Source organism: Lissotriton vulgaris, chromosome 7 (assembly GCF_964263255.1).
Source record: "Lissotriton vulgaris chromosome 7, aLisVul1.2, whole genome shotgun sequence".
Classification (NCBI taxonomy): Eukaryota; Metazoa; Chordata; class Amphibia; order Caudata; family Salamandridae; genus Lissotriton; species Lissotriton vulgaris.
In genome coordinates this window covers 601,521,451-601,538,433 of record NC_141695.1, presented here as the reverse complement: position 1 = coordinate 601,538,433, position 16,983 = coordinate 601,521,451, and the positions used below count along the sequence as shown (strand labels likewise).

Genomic DNA, 16,983 nt, shown 5'->3' with positions numbered 1-16,983 from the left:
AGGAGCAAGGTGGTTGTGTTTCTGAGACAATAAGCAGCACAATATAAATATGACATCCTCATATTTGATTTTTGTAGAGTTGAAGTACTATCGCCCAGGCAGAATAAGTATCCATGTGCATATCAGACATGTCCCAATATGGTACAAGACTGGAACCCCACTGCTCATGTCTACACATATAGCCAGCATTGCAATGATTTGGTTTTCCTTCTCCAATGCCCACCTCAAGATGGCAAATTACCGTCAATTCACTCCTGTCATAACACTGGACCCAGATATTAGTTGACATAGAGCCACATACACAGGTGTCGAACTTTCTCCAATTTTGTTTTTATTTTCTGCTAATAGTAACACGAATTTCGGGACTTGGCGTCACTTTCCCATTATAAGAACATATCTGCTAAAAGTCCCATCAGACTGTAGAACAGAGAAGGTTTTGGATCCTACGTCTACCCAGCCCGGATCTCAACTACAGAGTAAACAGAACAAAATGGCTGGATAGGGAAAATTTGTTTCATGAGTAACAGCCACGCAGTCAATATGTACTACGTAACCACAGTCTTATGTACCAAAACAAATTTATTTTCTTTTTATCTGGTTTTTCAAAATTTCAAAAAACACATGGGCAAACCAAAGACTGTCACGACAGTGAATTCATGGGTACAATATCTACACTTATACACACGTACAAATATACAATATTTACAAAGTGAATGAAACACAATGAAATAAGGACAAGTGAAAGTGACACACCAAAAGCAATGACGTAATTCAGTATTCAAACATTGATTGCATTTATATACAGTGAAAAAATTCGCACAGAAAAGAGGGGTACAACCAGTCCATGGGGATGTAAAACCAAGGGACAGGCGGGGACAGATGGAGTAGTACGCCTGCCTGCCTGACAAAGCTGTGGTTCAATGTTTATATTGGGTTGCACCACTAGGGTCCCAAATGGTAGACAGTTTCTCTTCCTAGGTGCGCCCTTTTGAATAACCACAGGATGGAAATGTCGACGCGTTTCGAACCGGATTATTGACGGTTCTCTTCAGGACGGGGACTGGGAACAATGAGTCTGCACGTGGCAAAGAGTGTGCCGCGGTGTCGGTAAATCGCAAGAAGATGGTTGTTTCTGTGGTTAGCCGGTTGTGGTTCTTATAGATATGTTGTCCGCCGCGCGGTACAAACTCGAGAGGGAAACGGCTCACATAATGACTGTATTGTCTTTGGAAAGCTGGGTAAGTAGCTTTGACAGAGTGGAGCGTCTGGAAACAGAAGCCAATTCAGGGCCGGCGGGCGGTGTCTAAATGAGCCGGAACTTCTAGGGAGGATTCAATCTCTCGATTTCTCTCGGTCAGGAAAACACACAGTCTATCCAAATTTTGTTTTTATTTTCTGCTAATAGTAACACGAATTTCGGGACTTGGCGTCACTTTCCCATTATAAGAACATATCTGCTAAAAGTCCCATCAGGTCACAGCTAAATAACTGTATGTACAGTGGTTTACTAGACGATCTCGGCAAACTGTTGCAGGCACAAGACAACATCTGCACCCTGGTGACAATCGCCAAAAAGGTCAAGGGATTTGCGCTGCACTGAACATTATAGTGCCTTTAGGGTTGTCAAATTGGGCCATGTCGGCAGGACATCATGTCTGCAGGGAATGTACTGCCTTTTAACAAGTCATTGCTGTTGGGTATGTTGGTTCAGTCTTATTGGTTCTGTATGGCGAAACAAGACCACGACCCGGAGATTTTTGTTAAATTGTAAATGAAAGGTAATGATTATAAACAAACATACAGTGCCAGTTACTAACTAGCGACTCCTGCAATTACCTCATTTACACTGATGTTTAGTATCAATAATATTTTTTTTAAGGTAAAAGTGAGCAAAATGATAGGCTGACACAGATCAATGGTTTGCTCCAACAGGCAACATTTGGATAAAAAAATCCCTCCAATATGAATTGGACGGGTGTTGTCGCAGGTATAGGCTTGTAATCCACACGTTTGTGCAATGAGTTATCATACAATGTGCCATGTGGTCCTTCAGAGAGTTACCATCAAGGTCACTCTGCTGTCTCGGTTGCCTAAAAGTCTGCACTGGCTACAAGCTCTGCATGAAACCACCCCCTTTGCCCACCCATGCCAGGCATGGCTGCAATTATTGCACTGATGACTTTGAGACGTTCCTACTGTAATAGGAACCCCTCAATGTCATTCTTAGCAGGTCACCATAGGTGTTGAAAAAGTAAAATCTCTATCACAATTTAGGGTTTCCATGGTTTGAGCTCCTTGAATGTGATTCTTATAAGCCTTTCCCATTTCCACTGGATGGAGCTTCATTCCAACCTCCAGTGCTTCACGTATGTGATCTTATGGTGTCCTTCCCGTTTGTCATACTGGTGGGGAAGTCCTCATGTAGGTGCTAATCTCTTTTTTTTTTTTTTAATAAATATACAGGCCGCAAACGAAAGGTTAACGCAGCTATAAGCTCCATGATCCAGTCTCATGGCCTGTTAGACGTATGGGGAGAAAAGATGCCAGGTGATCGTGGTTATACATATTTCTCCCATCCAGCACAAAAGTATTCTAAGTTAGATTATTTTTTTATTACAATAGGGGAGATAGGTAAGGTTAACATTCAGAAATTACCAAGAATAATTTCTGATCATAATCCTCTGATACTCTCTTATAAAGCTCCCAGTGTATTAAGGAAAACTTCTAGATGGACATTTGATAGAAAATTATTAAATGATGAAAGGTTTTTAAAGCATATGAAAAGATGGTCAAAGGAATTTTTTGATTGTAATAGATATAGCGCCTCCAGAAATGGAGTCTGGGAGTCGTTTAAAGCTGCATTAAGGGGGGAGACGATCAGTTGTGCAACAAGAATTAGGAAAGAGGATAAAAGCAAGATAGATAAGCTCATAGTAGACCTGGCAGAAATAGAGAGATATCATATTGACGAAATAACAACCGGCAAAGATAGCAGGGAGACTACTAGAAATATGGCCAGGATCAAGGGTGACCTTTTAAAAATAATCACTCAGAAAGAGATATGTGAATATCAGACACAAAGAGCAAGGCGTTATGAGACAGGTGAACAGGCTGGTAGAGTATTAGCACTGCGTATAAGACAAGACTTGAATAGAAATAAAATTAGTAAGATAAAATACAATGGGAGAGAATACAATGACCCAAACTCTATAATACAGGCGTTCCAAGAATTCTATCAAAAACTTTATGATCAGGAGCCAGGAGTGGCATTACCTATGCAAGACCAATTTCTTATAACACCTAGAGTGGAAGAGGAGGATAGAGATCGATTGGAATTGGGTATAACAAGTGAGGAGATAAAAAATGCTCTGAGTGAACTGGCATTGGGTAAAGCAGCAGGTCCAGATGGGATCCCAATTGAGGTTTACAGGGCTTTGAGTGAAGAAATCCTTCCTATACTGGAGGATCTTTTTAATGGAGTCATATGTTCAGGTGTTATTCCGGATACGTGGAAGCAGACCAATATTGTGGTATTTCACAAAAAGGGAAAGCCAGAGGAGAACCCCGGCTCATATAGGCCGATTTCTTTAATAAATACAGATGCGAAATTATACTCAAAAATATGGGCTAAAAGACTAGGAGGGATTATAGGTCAACTCGTATCACCCTGGCAGCATGGGTTTGTCCCAGGGCGAGGCACCACTGAACATACAGCCAGGGCTATTTCATTATTTGATGCTGTTACTGTTACAGGGGGTGATATGGCTATGATTTTATTGGATGCCGAGAAGGCGTTTGACCGTGTTGTTTGGGATTTTATGTGGGAGGTGTTGGAGAAAAGGGGTTTCGGAGAAAATTGTAGGAAAGGTATTAAGGCTATGTATACGGACCCTGTCGCCAGAATCACTACTATGGGGCTCCAATCAGAGGAGGTAACGATCAAAAGAGGTACACGCCAGGGTTGCCCCTGTTCACCCATACTGTTCTCATTATACATAGACCCGTTGATTAGGAAAATTTTGGCTTCAGATAAAATATCCCTGTTATATCTCATGGTCATACTACTAAGATATTGGCGTATGCGGACGACCTGGCAATTGTTACAAATAAGCCGGATATAGCAATACAGGAATTAAATAATTTGGCTCAGCAGTTTGGGACATATTCAGGGTATAAACCCAATACTGAGAAAACTATAATAATTTGTACAAAGAATATTCAGAAAAGGGATCAAAGATATGTCGATTCTGCAATTTATTTAGGAGTTAAAATTAACGCTGACGTGGGTAAAATCATTCAGGAAAATTATTTGCCAGTATTAGCGGCGATGGATAAGGATTTGAGGAGAATCGATGTATTACATCTGTCTTTGATTGGTCGAGTTAATGTTCTCAAAATGACAATGTTTCCAAAACTGTTGTATTTATTCCGTGCTATTCCCTTATTAATTGACGAAGCCCTGATGAAAAAAATGGAATCAGTTTTTTCACAGTTTCTCTGGCAATATGGTAAAGTAAGAAGATCGCTAGCTAAACTGTCATTACCTTTAGAGAGAGGAGGGCTAGCAGCTCCTAATCTCAGACTGTATCATTGGGTATGTTTATTGCTGCATATGAAACATTTATTATGCTCTGATACTCCCGTATGGTTGCCTGGCTCTCCCAGAATCCCCACGATCTACGAACTAGTAATAGGTGAAAAAGCCAAGGGGATTTTAACTCGGGAAGTGAACGCGCGTTTTTACAAGAGGAGTAAAAGTAAAGTGATGCTAAGTGTATGGGGTGTATGGAATGTAATGCTGAAATTTCTTAAGATTCCTAAGATCAATGGAATTTTAGACCTTTGGGACTCAAGCCCATTCATACATCTTGGACAGAATAGGAATAGCGCCCTTTGGAAAAGGTTGGGTATCCGGTGTTTGGGTGATGTTATGAGCAAGGAAGAGCTGTTAGGGTTTGAGATCTTGCAACAAAGATACGGTATCTCAACAAACCACTGGATGCTGTATAACAAGTTAGAACAATCAGTGAAATCCATAAGACCTAGGAATTCTATCCAGGAGTTAAATCCGATTGTTCAATATATAAGGAATGGGGGTAGAAAGATTAAAATAGGATATGGTCATCTGTTACAAGGCATGGAAGAGGATGTTGTGCAAGTGGAAAACGCCTGGGCCCTTAGAATAGGGGATCCAAATGTAGATGTGGACTATGCCCTGGCATTGAATAAGAAAACATTAAGAGCAACCAACTTAAAAACACAACATTATAAGATGATCTTTAATTTATATTATACCCCCGCGAAGCTGTTTCAATGGGGTAAAAGGGATACGGACAGATGTCCAAGATGTGACCAAGGCCCAGCAGATCTAACCCATATGTTCTATTCCTGTCCAAATCTTAAACCTGTCTTAACTGAAATGGAGAAGTTTTTATCGGGGCTGCTAGAGGGCCAAATCTCTCTATCCCCAACGACTGTGTTAATTGGCAGGGATGAAAATCTTAAAATTGCACATGAAGCGGAAGCTTTTGTCTTTCTGTGTGTTGCAGTGTTAAGAATTTTAATAGCGGCGGCCTGGAAAGATCCAGTAGCCCCTTCATTTCAGATCTGGCTAACTAGATTGCTTGGGATCCACAATATTGAGGAGTGCTTATATAATTTTAAGGGACAAAAGAAGAAAGACTATGGGAAAAAAATCTGGGCACCTCTTAGTAAGTGGAGGAAAATAAGATGATGAAATTGTCGAGTTCATGCCTGTTTGTAAAGCACTTTTAGATAGTGTCTCTTATCTTCTCTTGTAATCCTAAATGTATTCTATTCTAAGCTGAACGTTTTATAGTTTATAAGAAAGAGGCAATTTTGTATATATGAATCCTTTTAAACCCTCGTGTATTTTGTCAGGGTATCTTTTTCTTGTATCCAGCTGATATTCCAACTGTATGTATGAACGTTTTCTTTTTTGTATTCTAATCCATCTCAATAAAAAAAAAAAAAAAAAAAAAAGGGTGCTAATCTCAATGCATATGTATCCATGCATTCTTCATGTGGTCTGTTTCTCCGATGTATGCTCCTTGCAAGTGGTCACCCATGTTTTTATCACCCACTTTTCCCATATCCACTCTTTCTGAAGTGCATGCTCCTGCTTGTGCCCCCTCCCCGACACAACCCACACATCTTGATGGTGGACCATTCCTTTGGAGTATGCTCTCTGAATGTAGGCCCCTCATATGCTTCCAATGATTTGTGCTGGTAGTTTGCTCATCGAATGTGCACTTCCTGTAGACAGACTTTCTAAATGTGCCCCTTTTATATGCTTTCAATGATTTGTGTAGGGTCGAATGTGTCTGGTCAGCATCCCCTGTGGCCTAACTGCAGTGCCTCTGGCCCATTCCTCTGGTGCATGCTTCCATACCCTTCCCACACATGCTGGTGGTGGTGATTTATTCCTGTTCTACAAGCTACCTATATGTGGAACCCAAATCCCTTTCCAACTCGTCCTGCCAAGGGCACTCCAATAAGTATTCCATACATTACATGTGTGTATTTTAACTCCCCTATCCTGTTCCAACACATTCTGCTAGTGGCTAAGACCTTCACTGAATGCTGATTGAATGTGCACCCAGTTTTTTCCCCACGTATCATGCTGGTGACCAATTCAGCCAGTGCAGGCTACTCACATGTGGCCCATGCCTTTCCCACACCGCCTGTTTGTGACCCATTCCTTCAATGTGTGTTCCTTGCAACTACAATATAAAATAATACATGCATTTCCCACTTGTTCTGCAGGGGTCCTTATCCTCTGTTGTGAGCTTTCTGTATGTGAACCCCTGTGGTTATGCTCATGCATCCCACCTGTGATCTAGTTGCATGCTTACTGCATGCAGCCAGCCTTGGTTTCCTCACCTGTCCTGCATCTATAGTAACCAGAGATGGTAGAGATAGATGGTGTTAGAAAAATTACTTACTTGCAATGCAATACTAGTTTTCCATCGTGGGTGTCTCCTTTCAAGTGAGCAGGGTACTGGGACACATTTTCATTGTGCTGCCATTTGCAGAATGTCTCTTGCTCTCTCTTCTGCTTGAAAGCAACCAAGCATAGGTTTTGGGGATTCTGCAATGCTAGAAGGTCTTCCCAATCTTTTTGAATACTGTTATGGTTTCCGATTCTAAATTATACAAAACGGCCTCTGACTATATCATCTTCAAGTCAAGATTGTTTACAGTGTCTCAAACAAAATCAACAATTAGTCAGCTGAAGTAGTCACTATGCTGGTCTATGGCAAAAATGTGTTCCAAGGTTTAAGCAAAAAGCTAATACGCAGTCTGCAAAATGCAAGGCAGTGACAAGCTTTGGCAAAGTCAATAGGCCAGAGTTAACTGTAGTAGCACATGCAAACACAGGCATGCAAAAATGGTGTTTCCATGCATTAATATGTGATGGCCAGATCCATTAGCTTTTCAAAACTTGCAATGTTATTAATATTTACATTATTATTATAAAATGTATTTGTAAAGCACAACTATTACCTATAAAGGCATTCTGTTAATGGATAAGCGGCCGAAAAGATGAAGGAGTACTGCACAGGAAAACCTGTTAGCGGGTACTGTGACAAGTTTTGAGGGCCTTCAGGAATTGTGGTAGGACATTAATGGAGCGGAGATGCTGAGGGAGACTTTTCCACAGATGAGCTGCTTGAACAGAGATGGCACAGTCATCAGATCTCACTCTTCTAAATATAGGTTGGCAGAACAGATAAGAAGTTGCCAAATGAAGTGAGCAGCAGTGTGTATAACTCTATAATTTATAATGGAGGTATAACAGACCAGTATTGTGAATAGCCTTATATATACCAGGTAATTTTTATTTTATTTTTTATTCTTTTGAACACCGGAAGCCAGTAGAGGGAATCAAAAGCTTTGGATGGAGAGGCCTGCTGTGGGAAAGATAAAGTAAGTTTAGCTGCGGCCGATTACGTTTGGTGTAGTTTTTTGACTAGGTAGTCTGGAACACCTAGAAAGAAGGCATTACCAATAACTCAGCCTGCTCAAAACGAAGGCCTGGACAACCAGAGGGCGTGTGTGACTTGGAAGAAGCAGGATTTTCCACAATATCTTCAAAAGCGAGTAATAAGTGGATGAGAGTTTTGTCACTTGACTGGAGGGAATCAGAGTATCATGATAATAAAATCTTTACTTCTTAATCCAGGGTGAAGATGAAAGCATAGTTACCCAAGTGTTGCAGTTTCCTGCCCAGGGATTCGCTGACAGTGACCAGGGGGTAGTACTAGTGAAGCAGCAGAGTACCTCTATCTTATTTTTATTGAATATAAGTGAGATTTGACCAAGCCAGGTGGTTGTAGCATGAATGCAGGTGAGAAAAGCAACTAAAGAGGCTAGGGAGGATTGGTCTACTGAGATGATCAACTCAAGTTGATCCCATGGTTCCAGATCAGTTGAGCCAGAAAGGTTTTAGATACACGTTGTAAAGTGTTGGTCTCAGCGACGATTACCAAGGAACCTCTTAATTAATCGGTCAGAACTCCGAATGAAAAGGGGGAAGGTGAATTGCTTGATTCCTGTTCTCCAGATAGGACCTACACCACTGAGAGCGGTGCCTCTAACCCTAATCCCTTCCAGTCTGGGCAGCAGCAGATCTAATAATACGAAAACAACAAGGTGCGTCTTTCCTGCCACCATACAAAGGTCATCCAGAACCGAGACCAGGACAGATTTGGTGCTGTTCCTAAACGTTACAAAATGTCTTTATCAGAAATGGAAACAGTGAGATAGGTCAAAAGTTGCTAAGGTTTGAGAAGTCTGCTGTGGGTTTTTTCAGTAAAGGGACAACCATTATTTTTTTTTAGGTCACTCTATACTGAGCCTGAAGCTAATTATCAACTATGAACGGTTTGCAAAAGTTCTGCCAAATAGAGGACATCTCATTCCAAATTTCCATCTGTAAAGAGTCAAGGGGACAACCTGAAATGATAGATAGAGGTGGTCTTATACAGAAAAATCATCTGAGTTGATCTGTGCAAAACCACAGACTTTGGAAGTAATTCTGCTTACTGCAGGAGAGCCAGTTTAAGTTAAGCTTGCTCCCAATGAGGAGACGACTGCGATTGGTATCGTAGTAGATAATCTTGCAGCCACTTTTGTAGATCTAAGTATGGGAATGTTGCTGATGATACTAGTGATCTTATTCTCAAAGTAGGCACTAAGAACTTGAGTGGGTTGGATTGTGTGTAACACACAAGGCAGGTTAACCAAAGTGCAACCAATAGAAGAGAAACAATCTTTCTTGGAATCGGGCCTCTGGGATTTCCTTGGCATAAAAATAAGCTTTTGCAGTAAAGTTGAGTTTTCTATAAAGTTTCTAGCTGCACGGAGTTTAGGTTTGAGGTCAGGTGAGTAGTTTGTTGGCCACAGTTTTTGCATCTTTTGCAATCAAACTCTGCTTCTTTCACAATTTGTTATACTAGGGTGCTGAAAGCATAGGCAAATCTTTATTCGGGCAGGGTAGAATGAAGTGCAGACTTTAATTATTATAAGCACAATAGTCGGCCTCAACTGATTGATTTTGTGGGGGCTGTTGTCCATTGGCAAGTGTGTTGGAAAAAGATTTGAGCTTTTGGTTGGAAAAGGGAAGCGCAAGTACAGCGGAAGGAGGTGGGGACTTTTTACTGAAGGGGATAGACCATGACGAGAAGCTAGAAAGGAATCAAAAAGTGGACACACCGGGGCTGTATGCAAAGTTTGACATTCAGCAATTCTGGGGACGCAAAAATAAAGTCTAACAAGACCATCTTTATGTGTAGGTTATGATACCAGTTACATGAGACCGACTGCGGCCAAGACGCAAAGCAAATACTTAGCTGAGGTCATAGATGTTTTGGCCCAGACACAGAAATCACCAGCATGAGGTCAAGGTCATCAATTTGCTAGGGTGGGCAACACAATGCTAAGTGTGCCCGATAAATCTCATAAATTACTAAAATACCACGGTGGACAGCTTTATAGCATGTGTAGGTGCCATGAACGCCCACAATATGTCAAAAATCATAGCAATTGTTCTTGCACATCTTGGCAACAATTACCACAATACTGTCAGAAACATCAGTGTCCATGGATGCCCACAGTATGTTCGGAATTATCACCACAGTGCCAGTGTGAACTATGTGTCAAGCACTGTTTGAAACATAAGCCCAGAACATGCCAAGAATTACCACCATACTGGAGGCATCGCAATTATGCAATTGTGTCACAGATGGGCATTATCACTGATCCGCCCAATGTGCCACAAATGACCACCACTATGCCAAAAAGGCATCATTTTAATATGGCTGGCCACAAAATGGCAGGAATTTTTATGAAAAGGGCAACATTATGCCATGGGAGGGCAACATTATGCCATGGGAGGGCAACATGCCAAATATGCCCACAAGCTGCCTAGAATTAACACCATTGTGTAAGCGTCAGGATTTTACCAGGGATACAAATCATGCCATAGACATCCCAAGTTGTTGAGAAATACCACCATTATGAGGAGCATCTGCCTTTTACCAGGTATCGGCATGGACATAAGCCAATGTATGTCCACAAGCTGCTGAAAATTACCACCATTGAGCTAGGTCAGCATTTTACCAATTAGAGCAGTGGGTATTCCCACATGTTACCAAGGATTACCACTAAGGTGCAAGGGCCTGCATTCTCTTAAGGTGGGCAATAAGCATCATTCTATGGATGCCCAAAAGCTGCCAAGAATTACCACCATTGTGCAAGGGCAACCATTTTAATAGGGTGGGGGAATGACCATCATCACATGGATTTTCACAAGTTGCTAAAGATTATCACAATTATACCAGGGCGTGCATTTTACTAAAGTGGACAATGTGCATCATTCCATGGATGCCCACAATTATCCCGAATTACCACCAGTATGCGAGGGCCTATATTTCAGCAGAATAATGGGCATCATTTCAAAGATGCCCACAAGTTGCTGGCACTTACAACCATTGTATGAGAGCCAGCACATCACCAATGTGGGCAGAAGGAATAACACATCTGACACAGGCACAAAAACCGAAACAAGCACACAGAACGGTACAAATGTGGATGTACACACACCCACACACAAACACACACAAACGGGATCAATATTTCCTTCATATTTACATTCAACTGCTAACTCGGCTCCCACAGATACGCAGGGGTGCCTCTCCTCTCCCTCACATTGACAGTGGAAGCTCCCCCAAATGGCCTCCTTGGAGGAGAGCGAGGCAGACAGCAGCACTTCGGGTGTCCTGCAGATGGAGCAGAAAATAGTGACTGTGGCACGAGGGAGGAAGAATAGCTTGTGGGGAAATGGGAAAAGTAAAATAGATGGGGCCAGGAACAAGCAATAGAGACCCAAATGGCAAGGATTGTGTGGTATCATGTATGCTCAGGCAGAAAAAAAGAAATTTGGGGCCAGATACAAGCAAATAAGACCCACATTGCAAGGAGTGTGTGGCATCAGGTATGCTCAGGCAGCAGGCAAAGGGGTCATTGAGTAGTTGCTCTCAGGGGAACAGAAGGGAGCTCTCATAGAGAGAGAAGTACTAGCTCTCCGGTTAGCTTACCCCTAAAGGAACAAATCTTTTTGTGTTTTTCCTATTGCTAGAAAAACAGAGGGGGGGACTCTTTCCTTAAACTTTGCTATCTAAGTGGAAGCTTACCTACACCTGCATAGGAAAAAAGGTACTTCCTTTTGGATTGTGACATGCCAAAGGCCGTTTATTAAAACAACAACACTTTACCTGAAGGTGCTGCTGCGGAACACCAATGAGGCAACTTGTCTATTGAAATTATAGCATGCTTGTTTCTGGTTCAAGGAGGAACTGGCTTGGCAATTTGGGCTGTCCTCTTCCCATGAAGATCAGGGTCAAGACTAGGGTGGCATGGTGAGAAAAAGAAAGATGGGTTTAACCCCGATCTCTTGACTGGGGGTGAATGTTTTATTTGTTCTGCATTCCAGCCATCATTTGTGTCTTTTGCTTATTGAAATTAGACATCCTCAACATCACTGGAAATCGACTCCACAATTTGGGTGTCGTCAGAGTAGAAAATGGTCAAAGGGCAAATCAGTCTAGCTGAGTGTGCCACATACACATTGCACAGCGTGGGGTTCTGTGACGACCCCTGCCCTGAGGGACTCCACATGGCAATGAGGATGCTTTAGACATAAACCAGGTCAAAAGACTGCTCCCTATTAGTTAGAGAAGAGTGACAGAGATCTATCGCTGTTCCAGAAATCCCTATCTCCTCTAAACAATCCAAAAGGACGGAGTGACTCACTGTGTCGAAGGCTGCAGATAGGGCCAATAGCATCACTCCAGCCTTACCTCCCTTGTACATAATAGATCTGATCTCCTCTGTGGCAGCCACCAAAGCCGATTCTGTACTATGATTTTTTCCTAAAACCAATATTGGGCAACAATAGGAGATTTTGTTTTGATCTAAGTAACCAGAAAGAGCACTATTAAGATTAAGAACAATGCAACAGAATCTGGCATAGGTATGGACTCAAATATAGGACCTTCAATATTTGACTGCATTAGATTTAATGGGGCCCATCTTCCAGATAGTGAAAAGGAATATGCTACTTACCAGTATGCATCTGTTCTTGGCATGTAGGGCCGCTGACATTCATATCTGTGCATAGATCGCCGCCTAGTGTTGGGTCCGGATGATTGCACATTGTTGTCCTGGAAGAGTCTTCGAAGTATCATGAGATAGGTGGCTCCTCCTCTGGACTACAGTGCGCATGGGCATCCTCTCCATCCTCAGATTGTTTTTCGCCATTGTGGCAGAGGTGGAGTGTGATACAGTAAGAGATGTCCATGCAAGAGAGTAAGAGTAAGAAAGAATGCTACAGATGCGACAGGCACCGGGGAGGAGGGTGGGCGATATGAATGTCAGCAGCCCTACATGCCAAGAACAGATGCATACTGGTAAGTAGCATATTCCGTTCGAGGCATGTGGGCTGCTGAATTCCTATCTGTGCATAGAATGTATAGCAGTTTCTCCCTTAGCGGTGGCTACCCGTGCCAGCTGCAGCAGTCTGAAAAAGAGTTTTGAGAACAGCCTGTCCTACAGCTGCTTGCTGCTTGGAGTGCACATCTACGCAGTAATGTTTGGTAAATGTATGTATGGTTGTCCATGTGGCTGCTCTACATATTTCCTCTAGAGGAATGTTACCTAGGAAAGCCATGGATGCTCCCATTTTGCGTGTGGAATGCGCTCTTGGGGGCACTGTTAAGGTACGTTTAGCTTTAATGTAACATATTTGGATGCATTTAACTATCCATCTAGCTAAACCACTTTTTGAAATAGGGTTACCTTTGTGCTGTGGTGAAAAGGCAACGAACAACTGTTTTGTCTTCCTGAAATCTTTTGTCCTGTCTATGTAATATAGTAGAGGTCTCTTGACATCCAGTGTGTGCAGAGCTCTTTCAGGTACTGTCTGTGGATTTGGGAAGAACACTGGCAGTTCTATTGTTTGATTGATGTGGAAGTGTGATACCACTTTGGGCATGAATTTAGGGTTTGTCCGAAGCACGACCCTATTTGCGTGAATTTGAATGAATGGCTCTTGAATAGTTAGGGCTTGCAGCTCGCTAACTCTTCTAAGCGAAGTAATGGCTACAAGAAAAGCCACCTTCCATGCTAAAAATTGTATCTCACAGGACTGTAATGGCTCAAAAGGTGGTCCCATGAGTCTGGTTAAAACAACGTTTAGGTTCCAGACAGGTGAAGGTGGGTGTCTTGGGGGAATTACTCGTTTGAGGCCCTCCAAGAATGCCTTTATTGCAGGCACTCTGAATAATGAAAAGTGCTGCCTGTTTTGAAGGTAAGCGGCTATGGCCGCTAGGTGCATCCGTATGGACGTATAGGCTAGATTGCAGCGGTGTAAGTGCAAAAGATAGCATATAATATTTTGAATGGACGCGTCTAGTGGGTTTATGTCGTCGTTGTTACAATAAATGACAAAACGTTTCCACTTTGACGCATAGCAAGCTCTTGTTGTAGGCTTTCTTGCTCCCTGATAATGTTCATGCAGTCAGGAGGTAAGTTGAGGTAGCCCAATTCTATGACCTCAGGAGCCAGATCGCAAGGTTCAGCTGCTGCGGATCTGGGTGCTGAATGTCTCCATGGCTCTGCGTTCAGAGACTGGGTGTTAGTTGTAGTTTTTGATGAGGTACCACGGAAAGTTCTATGAACGTGGTGTACCACGGTTGCCTTGCCCATGTTGGAGCAACTAGGATTAGCGTCATGGAGTGCTGGCGCAATTTGCGTGCCACCAGCGGTATCAACGGTGCTGGTGGAAAAGCGTAGGCAAATTTGCCTGACCAGTTCATCCATATCGCATTGCCCTGAGACTGCGGGTGTGGAAAACTTGCGGCGAAGGACCAGCATTTTGCGTTTTCCTTTGTGGGGAACAGATCAATCTCTGGTTGTCCCCACTGTTGGAAGTATGGTTGAAGCACTGAGGGGTGAATCTACCACTCGTGCACTTGCTGGCTGTGTCTGCTGAGCAGATCCGCTATTTGATTGTCCTTGCTGGGAGGTGTTCCGCCATGAGAAACATGTTTCTCTGGATGGCCCACTTCCACACTCTTTGAGCCAGATGCGACAGCTGTGGAGAGTGTGTTCCTCCCTGTTTCTGTAGGTCGTACATTGCAGTCATGTTGTCCGTTCGGATAAACACGGTTTTGTTGCATAGATGTACTTTGAAGGCTTTGATTGCCATAAAAATTGGCATCAGCTCTAGCAGGTTGATGTGCAGTTTCTTCTGCTCCGTGGTCCATATGCCCTGTACTGTGTGGTGGAGGACATGGGCTCCCCACCCTATTAGGGATGCGTCCGTTGTTAGTAAAATTTGTGGTACAGGCTCCTGGAACAGTCGACCCTTGCAAAGGTTTTGTGGTTTCCACCAATGCAGAGAGTTGTATGCACGACTGGTCACCAACACTAGGTCGTTTAATTGCCCCTGAGCCTGGTTCCACTGTTGTGCTAGGCACTCTTGCAGCGGACGCATGTGAAGTCTTGCGTGAGGGACTATGAAGATGCAGGAGGCCATCATGCTGTCTTCTGAGGTGTGCAGCTACTGTCGCTAGGCACTTGGTGAACACCCTTGGGGCTGTAGTCACCCCAAAAGGGGGGACCTTGAATTGGTAGTGCTGATTTAGAATTGTAAACCTGAGATATTTCCTGTGTGCTGGGTGTATAGGTATGTGGAAATATGCGTCTTTGAGGTCCAATGTTGCGAGGAAGTCTCCTTGACGCAACAGTGGCAACACCTGCTGCAGAGTGATCATGTGGAAATGCTCTGATAAGATGTATTGGTTTAGGGGCCTGAGGTCTTAAATTGGTCTGAGAGACCCGTCCTTTTTTGGGGATCAGGAAATACAGAGAGTACACCCCTGTACCTTGGTGTTCTAAGGGTACTAGTTCTATGGCCCCTTTTTGTAGCATGCTGATGAATTCCTGCTGCAATAAGTGTAGGTGTTCTCGGGACATAGGACGCTGTCTTGGGGGTATGTTGGGCGGTGTGGAGGTTAACTCTAGGCAATAGCCATGCTGTATAATTTGTCTCACCCACCTGTCTGTAGTTATGGTTTTCCAGACTGGCAAGAACTGCTGTAGTCTTCCCCCGACCGGTGTTAAATGGTCTGGAGGCAGAGACAAGAAGCCACTGTTTGGTGTTGGTGGAGGATCTGGAGCTGTTATTTCCTCGTCCTCTACTCTTGGTGTTATTGCCACGGTATCCACCTCTACTGTTTTTGTTGTAGGTGTTTTGCGTGTTGCCTTTATTGTACGAGGTTTGCTGTGTTGAGGTTCCTCTAACAGCTCCTCTGTTGCCTGAGCGACGAAAGGAACCGCCTCTATATTGCTGTGATTGCAAGGCACCCATAGACTTGGCTTTCTCTGTGTCCTTTTTCATTTTGTCCAGTATGGTGTCCACATCAGGACCAAATAAGTAGTCAGGGTTAACAGGTTGATTAAGTAGAGTGGTTTGAACTTCATTTTTAAACTCAGAGATGCCTAGCCACGCATGCCTTCTGAGCAGGACACTGGTGTTGATAGCCCTGGCTGCTGTGTCTGCTTTATCTAAGGCACATTTGTTGGATGTGTTAGATATGAGCTTTCCCTCTTGTATCAGGAATTCTGCCGGTTATTTATAAAGGTCTGGTAGATGTTGGAAGATTTTCTCCAGTGTGTCGTAGTGCGCCCTGTCATACCTGGCTAACAGGGCCTGCGTGTTTGCAATTCGCCAAATGTTAGCTGATTGAGCAGCCACCCATTTGCCAGAGGCCTGTAGAATTTTGGACTCTTTGTCTGGAGGTGGAGCCTCGCCAGAGGTTTGAGAATTAGCACGTTTACGTGCATTGGAGACGACTAAAGAGTCCAAAGGCAGTTGACCCTGTATGTAGGGTCAACTGGGGCTGGCCTGTATTTTCTTTCAATCCTAGGGTTAATGACTCTTGCTCTGGTTGTGTCTTTAAATATGTCCCCTGCATGTTTAAGCACCCCTTTTAGCATTGGGATTGTTTTGACGTTTTCTCAGAGGTGCTGAAAGTGTCAAAGAGGAAGTCTTTATCAATGGGATCTGCATGCATCTCCACATGGTGATTATATGCTGCCCTTTCTATTAGTGCGTTGAAGGCAGCAGTGTCCTCTGTAGGCGATGTTATAACAGGGTATGCATTACGGTCAGGAATTGTTTGAGAATCTCCAGGATCTACAGGGTCAGTCCATGGCTGAGTTTGTGTGTCCTGGTCATTATCCGTTCGATAATTATACTGGTTATTGTCCTCATACTCCCCATAGTCATCTGTGCGTGTGGGCGAGTACATATAAGTGTCTTGCACATATGGTGTGATAGTCTCAAAGAGAACTGGAGATGTTGAGGTGTCTCTTTTCCTCTTTAGAGGTATTTTG

At 43.1% G+C, this 16,983-nt stretch overlaps 1 protein-coding gene across 1 annotated transcript in view; it reads right to left on the bottom strand.

Annotated features, from left to right (window-relative positions):
- FBF1 (Fas binding factor 1) overlaps nt 1-16,983 on the bottom strand; it is a 615,519-nt gene that overhangs the window by 499,008 nt on the left and 99,528 nt on the right. The gene's annotated exons all lie outside the window — the stretch shown is intronic.